The sequence below is a fragment of the Narcine bancroftii genome, chromosome 1 (genome assembly GCF_036971445.1).
Source record: "Narcine bancroftii isolate sNarBan1 chromosome 1, sNarBan1.hap1, whole genome shotgun sequence".
Lineage (NCBI taxonomy): Eukaryota > Metazoa > Chordata > Chondrichthyes > Torpediniformes > Narcinidae > Narcine > Narcine bancroftii.
The window spans coordinates 414,532,869-414,550,843 of NC_091469.1; the positions used below are offsets into that span (position 1 = coordinate 414,532,869).

Consider the following 17,975-nt stretch of genomic DNA (forward strand, 5'->3'; position numbering starts at 1 on the left):
ATTATTGTGTATATTTCTGGTAACCACACTACAGCAAGGGTGTAGTAGCAATGGAGAGAGTGCAGAAGAGATTCACCTGGATGTTGTCTGAAATGATGTGATGTAGTTATAAAGAGAGATTGGGAAAGCATAGCTTTATTCTCACTAGAATGTAAGAGCCTGAGTAATGAATTTGGACAGGGTTATAAAATTAAAGGTTATGGGACATAGATAGAATAGAGAAAATCTTGTTTACCTTGAACAGGGGTGTCTAGAACTGGAGAACACAGGTTTAAGGTGAAAGAGAAATTTAAAGTTGTCTTTTAATAACTACATTTTTTGTCTTTGCAGAGAATCCATCTTATTTATTTCTTCTGATATTCTGCAAAAATAAATTCAAGTGTATGGCTGACCAGTTTATTTAAACTTCTAGCAAAATGTTTCCCATTTCACTTCTGCAATGTTTTATCTCACTTATTCAGCTCATTCTGTCAATAATTCCTACAAATAAATTTCTGGCACTGACTTTTGGGTGACTTTCTTAAAATTGACAGACAGCTTGCAATATGTAGGCTCTGATCATGAAGGGATTTAATTGAAGAGAAACTGTTTGGAATCTGATTGTCGCAGAATGAGGTACAGGAAATAAATACAGCTGCAGGTGGAACGAAAGCAAGTTGAATGTAGCATTTTCTGAAAAATACCTACCCTCTTAACTGAAGTTGATAGGTCTGAGAACATTCCTTCAGTTCTTTTACAATGTATAATGAAGAATCTTTCTCGAGGGGCTTGTCAGGTCTTGCAAGAAAACCTGTAGCTATCAGCCATAACTATCACAGAGTTATTTGTTGTGGTCAAAACCACTGTAGCCTTCAAGATTTTGCCCTCAGCCCCTGCCAAGCAACTGGATGCAATTACAATAATCTTAGTCAATTAGAACCTAGTACATAGAATACTACAGCACAGTACAGGTCCTTCAGCTCTCATTGTTGTGCTTACATATATTCCTACCAAAGTAAACTAAACCCTTTCTACCTCATAACCCTCTATGCCTGTTTAAGAGTCTCTTAAATGCCCCTAATGTTTCAATAAAAAATAAAATGCTGGAGAAACTTAGCAGGTCTAGCAATGCCCTTTATATAGCAAAGGTAAGAATATATAACCAATGTTTTGGGCGTGAGCCCTTCATCAATGTATGGAAACATCTTGACAGGCATCAGAACAAAAGAGTAGGGGATGATGTAGTCGCAAAGGCAGGAGGTGATAAATTGAGAAGGGATAGGACAGCAGTGATCAAGGGGTGGAGGGATGGCTCAGTAAATAGAGAGAGAAGGGGAGGAGAATTGGAAAGGGGAAGAGGAGAACAAGTTATCTTCCCTTCCTTTCCCTTTCCAGTTCTCATCCTGCCTTCCCTCTCTATTTTCCTAGCCATCCTTCCTCCCCTTGATTGCTGTTGTCTCCTCCCTCCCTTCTCCACCTATCACCTTTGCGACCACATCTCCTCCTTCCACCCCCCCACCACCATTTTGTTTGGATGTCTATTGACATTTTTCCATACCTTGATGAAGGCCTCCAGCCCAAAATGTCAGTTACATACTTTTACCATTGCTATATAAAGGACACTGCTTGACCTGCTGAGTTCCTCCAGCATTGTGTTTTCACTTCAACCATGGTGTCTACAGATTCTTGTGTTTTAATTCCTAATGTTTCAGCCTCCACCAGCACTCCTGGTAATGCATTCCAGGCACCCAAAACTCCATGGGGGTGTGGAAGGAAACTTAGCCCTGATGTTTCCCCTAAACCTTCCTCCCCATCTGCACTTGTGCATTTGTATTAAGCAGACAATGAATGTTTTCTTGCTAGGAAACCTGAAGATGACATAATAATGATATTGGAATCACAACAATTTTGGGATTCTGCATAGCTAAGTTTAATTCTACCTCATTCTACAAATTTCCTGACAGCACCATCGTCGCTGGTTGAATAATTGGAAATGATTATTCAGAACACAGGATCAAGATTGAGAATCTGGTTGGGGGGGGGGGGGGGGTTGTTGCCAGAATAATTATTTTGCTCTCATCGTCACCAAGCCAAGGTGTTCATTGTTGATTTTAGGAAGGAGAGGCTGAGGGGCCAGGTACCTGTGCATATTGATGGGAAGGAGGTGGAAAGAGTCAGAACCTTTCAGAAGACTTTCCTGGAGCCAGCCCATCAAGGCAACCATGAAGAAGGAACATCAACACCCCTACTTTTTAAGGAGTCTGAAGAGATTTGGCATGCCATCTGATACTCCATCAAGCTTCTACAAATGCACTGTAGGAAGGGTACTGACTGGTGGCATCACAGCCCAGTTTGGGAATTTGACTGCAGAAGATAGTAAACATGGGAAGCTCCATTGCAGCCTCCCATCCACTGCAGACAACTGTACTTCAAGAAGACAGCTAACATCTATTCTCCTATGTATCTCCTATGAATATTCTCCTATATTCTCCTAACAACCATGTAGGTTCAAGACAATTTCTTTCCATTCTCCCTTTGGTAAACTTATTGTCTCTCAATTCAATTTGTTTACTCATAATTTTTTTCACGTGTATCTATTTAGCTGCAGCAATTAAGATTTTTTTTCTCTTAAGCACATTGTATAATGTGTTTGATAGTGAAGTCCTCATTTTTTTAATTCCAGAAAGAGTATAGTAGATCCTAACCACAACATTTCACAGGAATCTTCTCACAATGTGTCCATCTTTGTCCATCAGAAATCTAAATATCACTAATATGATGAACACATTAAGCAGGTATCAAGGTCAAAGTGGAGAAAAGGTCGGTCAAGAACATATGAAAGTGTCTGTTTTTCTTGAGCTGCTATAGATTTTTTGAGGCAATTTTGTCATTGACTGCTGTTGTACTTATTTGGTAGCTGTTTGGCAGCTGAGTAAAGAACCACTTGTACACCTGACCAAAGATGTTTGATAGGAACTAGTGTTAACCAAAGAAACACTCATATAATCACTTCCATAGTTGGAAAAGACATCTGTTTATCAGACCATCAGGGACAATTTAAAAAAAAATGACCTAAAATCCTCCATTAAAAATATTGGTCATTCTGAGCAGGACTTTTAGCATTTTCCTCCATGATTATGTGGATGCTGTAGGATTCCAACTTCTGCAGAGATGATAGAATTTTGTAATTGTGTTCCCACATCCGGCAAAGCTTCATAGATGTCAGAAGAAATGTAAGAGAGAAAAGGATGACTGTAGATAACTTCCATTTTAAAAAGTTGTTTTGAGTGAATGGATTGTGTTGTTCACTGTGCTGAGTCTCACCAATTGACCATGTGCTGGCTTACCTGAGGAAATTCATACTGGAACACTCACCCCATATAAAACAACTGCTTTAACAGGCAGACAAATGTTGAGTGTAAGTTATGAGCTAGTCCATGGAAAAAATTAGGCAATTCAGAAAGGTGTTACCTTCCACCAAAACAGCTCATAGGAAATGTCCTGGATACATGTTTGCTCCATTTATACCTCACCTAGCTCTGTATTTGCAATGAGAGCAGGGCCAGATTAAAACCAACTTGCGTCTTAAACACAGCACAACAATGTTTTCACCTCGACTCTCAGTAAGTGCTGAATGTGAAATAATAGACTAAAAATTTGGTTTTCTTCCAGGGCATATAGATTTTTTTTTTCTTTTTCTTTTGTTTCATTTATTGTGGGGCCCTAGTTCAGCTGCACCATGGTAAATCCAGCACTGGAAAAATCTCTTTGGTGCTCCCTTCCCCTAGTGCCCTAAACACATGCTTATTTTGCTAAATGGTTTTCAGGCTTGATTGAGGGTGATCCAGTTTCTTGCTTTTCACTGCTTTACTCAGTTGAAGTGCACTGGATACTCCTCTCACCTCCAGTATAACTGCAAAGGTACTGCAGCAGGAGCTTAAAATAATATTTTAATAACATTCCTCAGTTGTGCAATGCTTTTACTGCCCCAGTGATTGGGACCGGACCAGGGTTAAGATCCTACACTGTCTGTAAGGAGTTTGTACGTTCTCCTCGTGTCTGCGTGGGTTTCCTCCAGGTGCTCCGGTTTCCTCCCACTGTTCAAAATGTTCTGGAAGTGTAGGTTAATGGGGTATAAATTGGGCAGCATGGACTTGTGGGCCGAAATGGTCTGTTAACATACAGTGTGTCTAAAATTTTAAAAATAAATTAAAATCTAAGCTTCAGATAACATTACTTTGGAAAATACAAAGATTGTGTAGATGCTTGATGGCCTGTTTCAACACAATCTCTCTGAGATAGCTATTTGGACAAAACAATACAGTGACAGTAAAAACATGTTGCTGGAGAAACTCAGCAGGTCAAACGATGTACTTTATATAGCCAAGATGAGAGCAGCAGGGATTACAAATGGGAATCAATACTGTGACAAGCACTGACACTGAGAAAGGACAAATTTGTCAAGAAGCATACAGTACTTCTGTTATTTGCTGTGTTCTTTGTTTTGATTTGCTGATGGGCAACTTGGTGAGAAGAACATTGAAACATATCCAAAATGATCTTGTTTTTATGCAGATATTGAGTCACTAGGTGAGAAATGTAACATTTTTGAAGTTTCCCTGATTCATATGTTTTGGGAGTGCCCAAATTTGGAGAGATTCTGGAAAGACATTTTCCAAACTTTATCAACGATTCACAAGATTAATTTTTGAACCTTGCCCATTAATTGCTTTGTGTGGTTTTTTTCCCCTCATATTTAGATAAACCTATATTGGCATCTCAGGAAAAACATTTTAGCTTCCATCACGTTGATAGCCAGATGAGTAATTTTATTGAAATGTAAGAATGATTCATCCCTTCCTTGTACACAGTGGTTATGATGTAATGTCTTACTTAATTTAGAAAAAAATTAGATATGATATAATAAAGATAGAAAGTTCCAATTTAGGAAATTGTGGGGCCTATTCTTAGAATTATTTTATAATTAACAATTACTGTATGTTTTGGCCATTCATTGCCTGTTCTCCTGGGCTTGCCAGTGGTTCCATATTATTGATTTTTTAAATTAATTATATAAGGTAACCTTGATTAAAGGGAGGGATTCATTTTTAGGTTTTTTTTTTGTGCATTATTTCAATAAATGGGTTTAACATGTTTGCATAGATTGTTTTAATTAAATGTTTTTGAGGTATTAAAAGCAATTTATTTTTAATTTTTTTATTTTTCACACTATAAACCACACTGACCAAGATACGTACAGACATTTTTCTCTTGAATATATAGTGTCATTTTCTCCCCCCTTTTTCCCCCTCCCTTCCTTCCCTCCTCCACCCCCTTCCCATTTATTTGAAGTTCAATCTATAAGATACATTAAACCCATTAAACAATGTTGTCATTTAATAAAAATAAACAAGAAATTTTACTGAGTCAGTTCTTTTCGTTGTCTTCTCCTTCTGTCATTTTAGGTGGTGGAGGTCCATGGTAGGATTTCTCTATTGTATTTCATGTATGGCTCCCATATTTGTTCGAATATTGTGATGTTATTTCTTAAATTGTTATTTTTTTCTAATGGAATTCATTTATTCATTTCTATGTACCATTGTTGTATTCTCAAGTGCAATTATTGATGTAGTTTTAGCTACTTGGCTTTTTTATGTGTGCTTGTATGCAAATGAATTATGTAATTGTCAATTCTGTATGTATGCTTATGTTAACCTCAATAAAGCATTAAAAAAGTATCCAAGATGATATTAAAATATTAACATAATTTCAAAGTTTAAAATCCAGATGAAAACATTTTTATTTACTCAGCACAAAACAGGTATGCAGTGCAATAAAGTTAGATTATAGACTGTGTTTAGCTGGAATATTTTACTCTAGGAAGACAGACTCTCTTAGGTCTGCTTGATTCACACAAGCTGAGTCTACCTTCAGACAATTAGCTCAAAGGCCATTATGTTATTTGCTCTTGGGAACTTGATAGCATTGGCTATAAATACTTCATGGCCAATCATTATTTGGCTTGAGGCCATTGAAAGTCAATCACAGCCCGCAAGTCAGTCAATTTCAATTGGCAGGGTGGAGTAAAATACAAAAATGCTGGAGGCCATGCAACCTCCATAGGTTAAGATGCATGACTAACATTTTTGCCAAAAATAGTCTACATTCACAATAAATTATTTACTAAAGTAAAACTATTCAAAATCTTTTCCCACCTTTTTGTTTTATCATATACATTTCCTTCACTGTACATTGTTATATTCATTTCTATTTACACCATAACCATCTTGGCACCTTGTTGTTTTTTCTTTCCCCTCTCTTCTCCCCCCCCCCCCCTGTTGTTTGAGGGGCTTCCCCTCAGTGTCAGCCCTTCAATATCTGGTAATGGAAGATCGCTAGATGTGGTCCTTCCCTACAGCATCCTTGAATTTGCTGTGCCAAACCTAAGTATGTCCCTCAGCACGTACTTCTGCAGCCTGGAATGTGACAGTCGGCAGCATTTCCACACCGAAATCTCCCGTGCTGTAAGACCTCCAGATTTCAGGTAAAGTGCATCCTTCACCAAGTTGATGGTCTTCCAACAGTTCTGGAGGCCTGATTCTACTTGCCTCCCTGAGAACACTCTGTAAATCAGAGTCCTCTGTTATGCTGCTGCTGGGGACCTTGACAAAGACCTTTGCACAATCTCCACACATTCTTAGCAAACCTGCATTCTGCAAAGAGGTGGATGACTTTCTCCACTGAAGTCATCTTGGGGACAATGTGCATTGTACAAGAAAGATCTGACGGACGGGGGGCGGGTGGGGGGGGGAGAGAGAGGGGGCAACTCCTCTCACTACTAGCCAGGTCAAATCTTGGTGCTTGTATGTGAGCACTGGCAATCAGGCATTCTGCCAGATGACCTGAATGGCCAACCTTGATGAAGAGCTCAAGCCGAAAATGTCAGTTATGCATTATCTTTGCTACATAAAGGACACTGTTTGACCTGAGTTTCTCCAGCATTGTGTTTTTACCAACCTACCTACCCTGTCCATTGAGTTCTCATCTCATTGTCTGCAGGATATTCTGTGCTGACCACTACCTGATTGCCTTGTGGTCAGAAGTGTTTGTCTGGAAAACATTTTCCACAAAGGATAGGTGTATGACAAAGTCTAGCTGACTAGGATATTCCACAATAGTGGGGCCAGGTCTGGAACAGGTAGAACCTCTGCACATACTGGCACTTGGTGCCCTTGTACTTTATTTCCACTCTCAGCCTGATACAGTTGCATAAAAAGGTGGTCATCAGAATGAGAGCCATGTGAGCTACGACTATGCCCCCCCCACCCCCGCTTCTCTGGCAACTTGTAAATGGCGACCCTTCAGACCCTTTCCATCTCTGATCCCCATTTGAACTAAAAGACTGCTCTGATGACTACCAGAGCAGTGGTGCAGGGGTGGAGCCTCTACCGAGACCACTTTGTAACTGATGACCACGTTCTTCCCTGTTATTGGAAGGGAGCACTGTCGACAGACCCAATTTTTGGTGGACCTTTGTGATTTGCTCCAACTAATTTTGTTGTATGCCTTGGGCTCTCCAAACCAGATCCACAACACCTTAAGGTTGTCAGATCTGGCTGTCAAGGGGACGGTGGACCAATCAGACCAGTTACTGAAGAGCATTGCCTTGCTCTTCACCTGATGCATACTCAAAATGATCATTCTGCACACCAATTGAGTGTCTGAACAGAAGATGGTGTCCATGTTCAGGGAGGCCTCAATCTGAGTGCCTCCACTGCCTGGCAATGTCACTCCTCTTAAACCCTCATTCTCTCTAATGGATTCAGTAACAGGCTCTATGCAGCACACAAACAAGACTGGATTGAGCCTGATTCCAGGCTTGATGGGGAAGCTACCTGTTTCCCACCCATAGATTTGGACTATGCTACGGATGTCCACGTACAGCAATTTAATCCAATTTCAGATTCCCTCCCCGATGTCCATTTTGGAGAGCATGTGTGATATCTGGTCTAAGTTGACCAGTCAGATATCTATCCCTCTGTCCTGCACATTGTCGATGGTATTTCTGAGCAGCACAAAGCTGTAAGAGCTCTTTCTGGTGGGTTTCCTGGCCCAAGGCAGGCTTGACTTGAATGGCCATAGCCTTGGATGTGATTTTGGTAGTCAATGTTTAGCAATTATATGGGGTTTCCATACCTGATATTCTCCTTCTCCCCCTTTTGTTTGAAGATTAGGGTGATGATGCCCTTACTCATGAAGTCTGAAATACTACCTGCCAGGAGCATAGTTTTGTACTCTTCTCACAGATCCAGACCCACCCAGTCCCACAGAGTTGTGTACAACTCAGCTGGTAAGCCATCACTTCAGAGTTTTACTTGACCGAAAGGAGCGGATGGAGTCTGACAGCTCCCCCTAGGTAATTGGCAGGTCCAGATTCTGCCGCTTGCTGTTATCTAAAACTGCCGTGATAGATGACAGGAAGTGTTGGGAAGCCATTCTGTCTATAGCCTTAGGATTATGCAGTTTGGCATAAAAATATCTGCAGATCCTTGAATACCTGTCTTTCAAGCTGTGGATCATTGAGCTCCTGCTGTGAACCATTTGGAAGAAGAAATATGAGCATATCTCATCCTGTTCCATTGTGTGGATTCTGGATCGAAGATGATCTTGGAGGACTCCAAGGTCAATAGCACAGGTTGCCAGCTCTTCACTTCCCAAAATTCCTCTCTCCCATCCACCCCTCTCAGCTGCAGAAGGAGGAGTTGCTGTAGGTCAGTCTGGAGTTGCCTCAGTTCCCTCTGCCTCTCTCTTGCTCTCTGAATGCCTTTGAGGGTAAAGAATCTCGCCCTCCTCACCCCTCCCCCAACCCCTTGACCATACAGGTATTTCATTGGGCCGTCATCGCGACCACCTATGAGTTTCTGAGGTGTTGTGGCAGCCACTGCTGTATGAAAGTCACATTTGCTTTGACTTTGGCAAGGAATTGCAAGTAGGGCGGCCATTCCAAAAGGACGACATGGTCATAGGTTACTCTAATTTTTAAACTGTAAAGCAAAAACAACAAATACAAAAACACTCTGTGTGTGTGTGTGTGTGTGTGTGTGTGTGTGTGTGTGTGCGTGTGCGTGTGTGCGCGTGCTGTATACGGTGTGTATGCATTTGTTGTTATTCCAATACAGCTTAAATTTTATTTTAAAATATTTTTTGTAAAATCTGTGAATGTATGTGTGTGCATGGAGAGAGATAATAACCTATGACCTCTTTGGAAAATTGGAAATGGCACCCTAATTACAAGGCATTGACACACCGCATAGTGCTTTTGACACTGCACGTTGAGGGTTGATAATTTTCATTGTCTCCCCAGTTCACAGCCTCCAAGCAGCAATAATTTTGAACTCTGAAATGAAGCAATCTTCCTCTGGGTGTGGGGACTCCTCAGGCAAAGCTGATGGTGTTGCTGGAATGAGATTGGCTGTGTTCCTGCTCCGCTATCTCTTGGCCAACTTACATTTTCCTTCTCCGGAGCTAGGGCGATGACTGCCTCTGTACTGCTCCCAGTCTACCAGAGCTGGGGGAGGTGGGTGATGGGCTATGCCCTGTTTGCAGTGTGCTGGAGCTGGGGGTTGATGGTGTATGCACTGTTCCTCGTCTCCTGGAGCAGGGGGAAGGTGGGTCAATGGGTGCTGTACATACCACAGTCTGGTATACTCAACCTATTGTCCTCCTTTATTTCCATTCCATCTTGTTGCTTCGTCTGCCTTTGGTGGTTGTGGTGGCTTAATCCTCAATGATGAGAGGTTGCTGGCTTCTGTTTGTGCCTTCACCTTTTTCTTCCCACTCCTTGCAGTGTTAGTTGCCAGTGTCTTCTGTGGGGCTTTGAGTTTTCTTAATGTTCTTCACTGTCTGCTATTTTTCTCTGGAACATCCTCCTCGTCCTCCATTGACTCTGCTTCATCAGGAGGGGCCTTTGGCTTCCTGGTTGGGGCTTGAGAGTTGGAGGTAGATGTGCCTGGGTTTCTCTCACTCCCCCTGGTCTCAGCCTTACAGGGGTCTCTGTCGCATTAGAGGTTGAGGGGATGTTGACTTTGCTAGGGCTGGTGATGCTAGCCCCTCCTATTGCTTGTGCCAAGGTGGCCAATTTTGGGCAGGATCTGTAGAGGTGGCCTGCTTTCTGACACAAATTGCAGCACTTGCTCTGTCCTTGGTCTGGTGGCTATTCTGCTTTCATTTCTTACAGATGGTTGCGCTGTATTGAGCTGCCACATGCCCAGGTTTACTGTATTTCCAGCACACCCTGGGCTATCCAGCATAGACCAGGTACCTACAGTCCCCTCCAAAGGAGAACACTGAGGAGAGTAGATGACAGCCCCTTTGCTGTCCTCTTTCAGCTTCACCTTCATTTGGCATTTGCTGGTCCAGATTCTAAGCATGTCTTTGATGTCCATGCAGCTTCCTCACCCAAGAAGTTGAACACATCCATGCCTGGCACATGTGGGTTAACTGTTACTTCTGTGATGGAAAGGTGAAGAGTGGCTATTATTGATAGTGTACCACCAAGGCTGGTGGGGTGGTAGATGAGGACAAGTAGAATCCTGTCCTTGTTTCAGCTGCTCCCATTCAGAAAGATATAGGAATATTGGAGCCAGCATCACCAGGTTGAGGAACTGTAGAGCTCGTCGAAAGAACCAAAGACTTGTTGATTCAAACCAAGGCTTTTATTAGCAAAAGACAGGGGCTCTTCACAGGTGGCCGACCAGTCCAGAATGATCTGACCTGGCTAGGGACACAACCCTTTAAGGCCCAGACAGTAGGCGTGGCTAAGCTCTCAACCAATCGCTGTAATAAGCACAGTCATTACACTCTAGATACTGTAACTATTTACATTGGTGATAGGTCTGTACTATCAGAGGAATATCTTCCCAAGGGCAGTGAGAATGCTGAACGGCCAAAGGTACTGCTCACACTAACCATCTAAGACTCTCCTATTCATAAAGCAATATTTATTTGTATGTCCTGTATGTATAGTTGTCCTGCATATGTATTGTTTGTCTGTGATGTCCGGTTGTGTGTCTGTATGTTTTGTGCCGAAGTCAACAAGGTGCTGTTTCCTCAGGTGGTATTTGTGAAATCTGAGGATAATTAACAACTTGATGCATGTGGTGGTGCAGGAGGCCAGGGCAGATGTGTGGGTAATGGAGGATATGCAGGTGAGGGATTAGTAAATATGCAGACGATACTAAGGTAGGTGGAATAGTGGAATAGTGGATAATGAAGAAGGTTTTCAAGGATTGCAGAGGGATTTGGGCTGCTTAGAAAAGTGGGCTGAAAAATGGCAGATGGAATTTAATGCTGATAAGTGTGAGGTGCTTCATTTTGGTAAGAAGAATCAGAACAGGACATACGTGGTAAATGGGAGAGCATTGATGAATACAGAAGAGCAGAAAGATTTAGGAGTAACGGTACATCGTTCCCTGAAGGTAGAAACTCACGTGAATAGGGTGGTGAAGAAGGCTTTTAGTATGCTGGCCTTTATCAATCATTGCATGGAATATAGGAGTTGGGAGGTGATGTTGAGATTGTCTAAGACTTTGGTGCGGCCTAATTTGGAGTTCTGTGTGCAGTTCTGGTCGCCTAATTATAGGAAGGATATAAACAGAGTGGAGAGAGTGCAGAGAAGGTTTACCAGAATGTTACCTGGGTTTAAGCATCTAGAGTATAGGGAGAGATTGGACAGATTAGGTCTTTATTCTTTGGAGCGTAGAAGGTTGAGAGGGGATTTGATAGAAGTATTTAAGATTATGAAAGGGATAGACAGAGTGGATGTGGATAGACTATTTCCGTTAAGAGGAGGAAAGATTAAAACAAGAGGACATGAGTTAAGAATTAAGGGGCAGAGGTTTAGAGGTAACATGAGGGGGAACTTCTTTACTCAGAGAGTGGTAGCCGTGTGGAATGAGCTTCCGGGAGAAATAGTGGCGGCGGAGTCAATTGTATTATTTAAGAAAAGGTTGGACAGGTATATGGATGAGAAGAAGATGGAGGGTTATGGGCATTGTGCAGGGAGGTGGGACTAGAGAGGGGTGTTTGGTTCGGTGCGGACTAGAAGGGCCTAATGGCCTGTTTCCGTGCTGTAATTGTTATGTTATGGGGGCCGAGTTGATGGTATTAGAGGATGCAGCTGTACTTTAGTGCTCCGTGCTGTAGTTAAATTGAAGTTTATGATTACGTGCACCAAGTTGCAGTGATAAAGGTTGTTTTGAAACACTCCAGCTAGACATCTTTTACATATTCAAACTAGTGAGACACAGTACAGAAATGCAGAGGAAGATCAGATGGTAGAGAAGAAAGGTGACATAATTTTACTGTGTGAAGTTCATCAGAAACACTGGCACGTTTCTAGAGAGGTGTAGTGAAAAGTGTGCTGACCAGCCTCATCATGGTCTGGTATGGAAACACAAATACCCCTGAGCATAAAGCCCTGCAAAAGTAGTGGACACAGTCCAGGACCTCACAAGCAAAACCATCCCCACCATTAAGAACATCTACCAATAAGTGGTAATTCTGCCTCACCTGCAGGTAAGAGTCTCTGAATAAAAATAGACTTGAACTTTGAATTTGATAATGGCTGGAAAGTAACTGTCCTTAAATCTGGTGATACCTGATTGGACATCGTGAATCTTCCTGACAGGAAGGGTTGAAGAGAGTGTGGGTAGGGTCAGTTGAATCTTTTAATATGTTGTCTGCTTTTCCAAGTCAACAGGAGGTATAGGTGGAATTAATGAAGGGGATGGGGGGGGGGGGTGGGCATGGGTTGTGTAATGGCCTCAGCCACTTTTTCCTCAAGCCTCTATATTTTCTTGGGATCTTGGACAGGGGTGTTCCCGCACTACACAGTGATGTATCCTGATAGGATGCTTTCAATGGTGCATCTGTTAAAAGTTGTAAAGGTATATAGGTGGAATGCCAAATTTCTTCAGGCTTCTGAGAAAGTAGAGATGATATGCACTTTCTTGGCCATTATATTGACATGGGTGGATCAGGACAAGTTACTGGAGAGGTTTACTCTGAAGGAAGTTAAAGCTCTCTATTGTCTCCACCTCATTGCCATTGATGTGGACCAGGGAATCAGCTCTGCTCCTCTTCTGAGTGTCTATAACCAGTTCTTTGGGCTTGCTGACATTGAAGGCAGTCTTTTTATAAAAAAATCTAAAACTTTGAAAATTTTGGATACTTGAAATCTGAAATAATAGAAAACAGAGGACATATTCAACAGGTCAGGCAGCATCTGTGGAGAGAGGCAAATATGCTTCAAGTGAAACATCAGCAAATGCTGCCTGATGAAATGTTACTGACCTCCAATATCAACTCTGTTTCTCCCTCCACAGATGATGTCTTCCTTGCTGAATTTTTTCAGCATTTTCTGTATTAGTGCTCCGGTTCCATGCACACTGTCCCTTTCGGTCTTTCTAAATGAAGTTATTGCTAGAATTTCCCTGCGGATTGTTCCTGGACAGAACATGGTCAGAAGGCCTGGAAAATTTGTGTAAATTGAATTGCTTTCTTTCAAATTTTTCATGCTATCTTCATGATATATAAAAGCTATTTAGCACATTGAGAATGAATCCATAAATTCCTTTTTCCCACTTATCTGCCAGTAGTGTTCTCTCTCACATCCCCATCTGCTGTATGGAGCAGTGCCACAGCTGATGGAGGTATCACCTCACACCTCCAATGACTTGGGCTCATTCTTCATCTCACCTGCTGCCTGAGTGTTGAATCTTCTTTCTGTGGGTTTCCTCCAGCTGCTTCAGTTTCTTCCCACGTACCAATGTGAAATGAGTTGGTAGGTTAATTAGCTACTTTTGACTCTGCCTTCTTGTGTACACGAGTGGTAGAATTTAATGGGAGATGTGAGAATAAAATAGGTTGAGGGCAAATGAACTCTGTGAGCCAAAGGATCTGTTTCCATGATGTATGACTTTGTAACTTCCACACAAGTGATGACTTTCCACATAGACTCCATCACTGCCCCAATAATTATTCTACTTCCCAGCTATACCTGGAGTAATTCTCAGTAAGTGATTAGCCTACCAAACAACATGCATTTGGGATGTAGGAAAAGAAATCCATTGCAGTTGTAGGAACATGCAAGTTCCATATAGCCAGCATGAAGGTCAGAATCGAACTGCCACTCTAAAGTTGTGGTAACTGATAGGAGGCTCCACTAGCATTGATTCTAGTCTTTGTTTAAATTACTCTATTGAGCTTCAACTTTTTCCATAAACTTGAAATCTTTCTTTATAGGGCACCAAAAGTTAGCTAATTATACCTGTTCAATTCTTTAGTGTGTACCTTTTGTGTGTCTACCCCTCTTAATGCTCAAGCATTTTGTGACCACATTATTTTCACCACAAATGTCCAAGCCATTGAAATATTGTCTCAACACTCCAAATTTTTGCTTTAATGTGGTTTTCCTTGTATTTGGACCCCAACCAACCAATTTTCCCTTGCAACCGCTGCAACCGTGTCTGCCTGTCCCGCATCGGACTGGTCGGACACAAACGAGCCTGCAGCTGACGTGGACATTACCCCTCCATAAATCTTCGTCCGTGAAGCCAAGCCAAAGAAAGAAAAGGTGGATCACCAGACCTTGCCACAGCAGATAACTCTTCTAACCTTGCAGCAATATTTTGGTTTGCTGCTGTAACTGCAGCTTGTAAAAAATGAAGGAATCAAATGCAGCCAAGATATCAGACTTCGAACTGTATGATTCTCTGTATATGTTCACACACCAACTAAATGTGGAGGGAAGTTTTATTTACTCGTTTTGTTAGAGGATATGTAGCATCAAGAAAAAAAAACATTATCTCTCTGCTCTTGTATGACAGTTGCTCGATCGGACATTCTTGTTAGGAATTAAAGTACCTTTAAAGAAATTGCTCGAGACAAAAATTGAGAACAAAGAACATTTATTACTACAACAATGCAAAGTTGGGTGCTTCCCCTTACCCTGGGAATACACACACATACTGGGGCTCACCCAACTTTTATACAGTCAATTTCAGTATCAGAGTGCCCTCCCCCTTACATTCTTCTGCCCCCTGGATGGGTTTGGCATAGGTAATTCTTCCTGCCTACGTGCAGTTTCAGTACACTTGGAGGACCAGGGGGTATCCTGTGGGTGCCCCATCATGTCATTGTCCTTATTCACACCTTCCTGATTCTCTGGGCTACAGTCTCTTGATATGCAGAGTTGACTCATTCTATCTAGGGTTGGCTAATTTCATATGTATAAATCTGTGTATGGTTAGCTAATTAGAAATGTATGACTTGGTACTTCTGTCCAGGGCTAGGAGACCCTTATCTGATCCAGACTACCTCAACTTCCTACATTCTATTGTACCTTACCATTCCTTATCTTAGTCCTATGGTCTTGTCACAAAGGATAGAAGATTCTTATGTTAATCATGCTGACTCTGCTTTCCTGCATCCTAAGCCCCAAACTTATCCTGTTTGAACTGGTTTCAGCCATTTTACTGATGAACTTTAGTTTCTTCCATGTTCATAATTTTAGGTCAATTTTCCCATCTCTCACATTCTTGATTGTTGAATACTACATTCTTCCACTGGATGTTCCCTCAATAATATTGTGTCTGGTACAATTTATCTGTTCAATGTGCACGTGAAATATGATACCATTTTGAACCTCTAAGAGCCTTGTGGTGCCTCCCAAACAGGAGCTAGTGTCATTGTGCTCAACAGAAAATACAACAGACAAGAAGAGCCTGGCTCCTGATCAGTCCAGTTGGATGACATTCTTCTGGATGTTTTGTCACAATATATAGAGAGATTAAGAGTGATTTTAAAGAAACTCCCAACTTCACCCTGATGAAATAGTTAATGAAAATGTCAAGAAACAGCACCTTGTCGCTATCAAGTAAGTCGGATTGATTTCTGACCCTCAATGTTTATGTTGTATTAAACAAATTAGCTGAGCAGATTTGACAAAATTAGCAAGTGCTCAATTGGTGAAGTTAAGATTAACTTGCAAGGAGGAACCACTTGTCAGTTTAGCAGACTATCACATAACCTTGGTTAATATACTGTAACAGCCAGACGTCTTTAACACACTGCTTGCAGACAACACGAAAACAGGAGTCATTAACTGTGCAGTAGGTTGTCTTTTGGAGGGGATGGGGGGTGGTGTTTGTTTCTTAGTGCAAACTGTTATCAGTGGTGGGGAAGTGCAAAGCTCAGATTGGGAACAACCTTAATGTTTTGTGATGGCCGTAGCAAAACATTCCTGCTTCTCCAGATCCAGAAAGTGCCTGAAAAGAATGCATCTCCATGTAGCTTGTTCTGACTGCTGCTCCCTGTCAGTTCAGGCTAACACGAAAGCCATTACTATCTTGTTCATGCTTCAGTTTATGATAGCAAATGTCACTGTCAGAAGCTGATTTGCCTTTTTGGAAAAGTACTCTTTGTTGTTGATCATTGCTTAAATTAAAAAGATAATTCATTAATATGAATTAACAATTCTTGCAGGTAAAGAGGGGACAAAGCTCCACTATGGGAAATATATTGACCCTAATTATTTATTATAGGTCCCTTGTACTTCATGGATACATTAAAAGATAAATGGTAGATGGCCAACTTATTTGTGACTGACAGTTATCAGATATGTTCCATTTGTTCCGATATTTTGTCACAAGAGATGCATTCTGTTCCAGTTATTGGTTATCAGAATAACTGGAATATATCCAACATACCACTAGAACTGAAATATATCATGTTCATATGTCAGCAACATAATTGGGATGCCGATAGGTTCTTCAAAGTAAAGCAACAGATAGAAGTCACAGAATAAATATGCACGTTTCTGTAAATCTCCACGATACTATTGTTCTTTCACGCATTAAAGATACTTTACAGTATTTCTTAACTTTCCAGGTTTAGAATGGAATCCATTATAATTTTGATGTGCTTCCCAATGTGTGCTCTTTGCTCCCAATCACCAACATTGAGAGTTCACCAAATGAGTTTAAAACTGACCAGACTGTCTCCAATATTATCAGGAGGGTGAGTAGGAAAGTTGCCATGCCCACAGTCTGCCATTGCATGGCAATGATGAAAAGTACTCCCTAAACTTCTAACAGTTGTCTTCTGGATCACACATTGTTCTGGTAAACTTGTACCTCTCACTTTGTTCGTTTTAGATTGGTCACAGTGTTTGAGCTACCGAAAGAAAACAGAGACACACGCCGGCCGAGAGCACTTCAGTTTATACAAATCTTTATTACTAAATCTAAAGCTGATTTCAAACTACAATATGCAAGCCCTTCCCAATTGTACTTATCAACGCCTGGACTGGTTCCACCTGCCGAAGCGAGGCAACGACCGCACACTTGCAGTAGGTTGTCGGGGCGCCGGTAGCAGCTTCTCCGCCTCCACCAACCAGGACGTTGGTTGGACTCTAGAAGTTCTTCTTGCTCAGAGACGTTTCCACCCCTCAGAGTCTGATACTTCAGCAGCGGGACCATGGCTTATATTACCTAAAAATTGCTCACTCATAGCCCATCACCCTGAATAAATGGTTTACTTATCTTCAAGGTCTCCTGACAGTCTGCAACCAACAAAAGACAACTGCATCTCTGCGCCTCATGGTGGAATTTAGATTGTCTTCTGATTCATATGTATCACTGGGCCTCATGGTGGAATTAAATTATGGTCTATGTTCACATTGCATTATATTATTCTCAAAGTAGGTGGAAAATAGATTGATTATGTCATCTGATTCACATGCATACAGCCTTGCATAAGCAAAAGAATTTTCTAAATCCTCCATTACACACATTGCTATGGCTTTTGCAAGTACATTATTGCTGTTTCTCTTTTGAATTCTAATCAACATTTTTTTGTTGACTTTATAAATGCTATCCTGTAGGAGCATGTTTTCCCAGCTGCAGGTATTATTTGCTTTAATGAAAATATCTTTT

The 17,975-nt window shown here is 41.4% G+C and overlaps 1 protein-coding gene and 1 long non-coding RNA gene across 9 annotated transcripts in view; both read left to right on the forward strand.

Annotated features, from left to right (window-relative positions):
• Positions 1-17,975, forward strand: part of LOC138751556 (retinoic acid receptor beta) — a 942,630-nt gene that overhangs the window by 629,941 nt on the left and 294,714 nt on the right. The window lies entirely within an intron of this gene.
• On the forward strand, positions 15,746-17,701 carry LOC138751562 (uncharacterized). Its single transcript, XR_011350051.1, has 3 exons — positions 15,746-15,916; positions 16,930-17,058; positions 17,196-17,701. It is a non-coding gene; the product is annotated as an uncharacterized lncRNA (long non-coding RNA).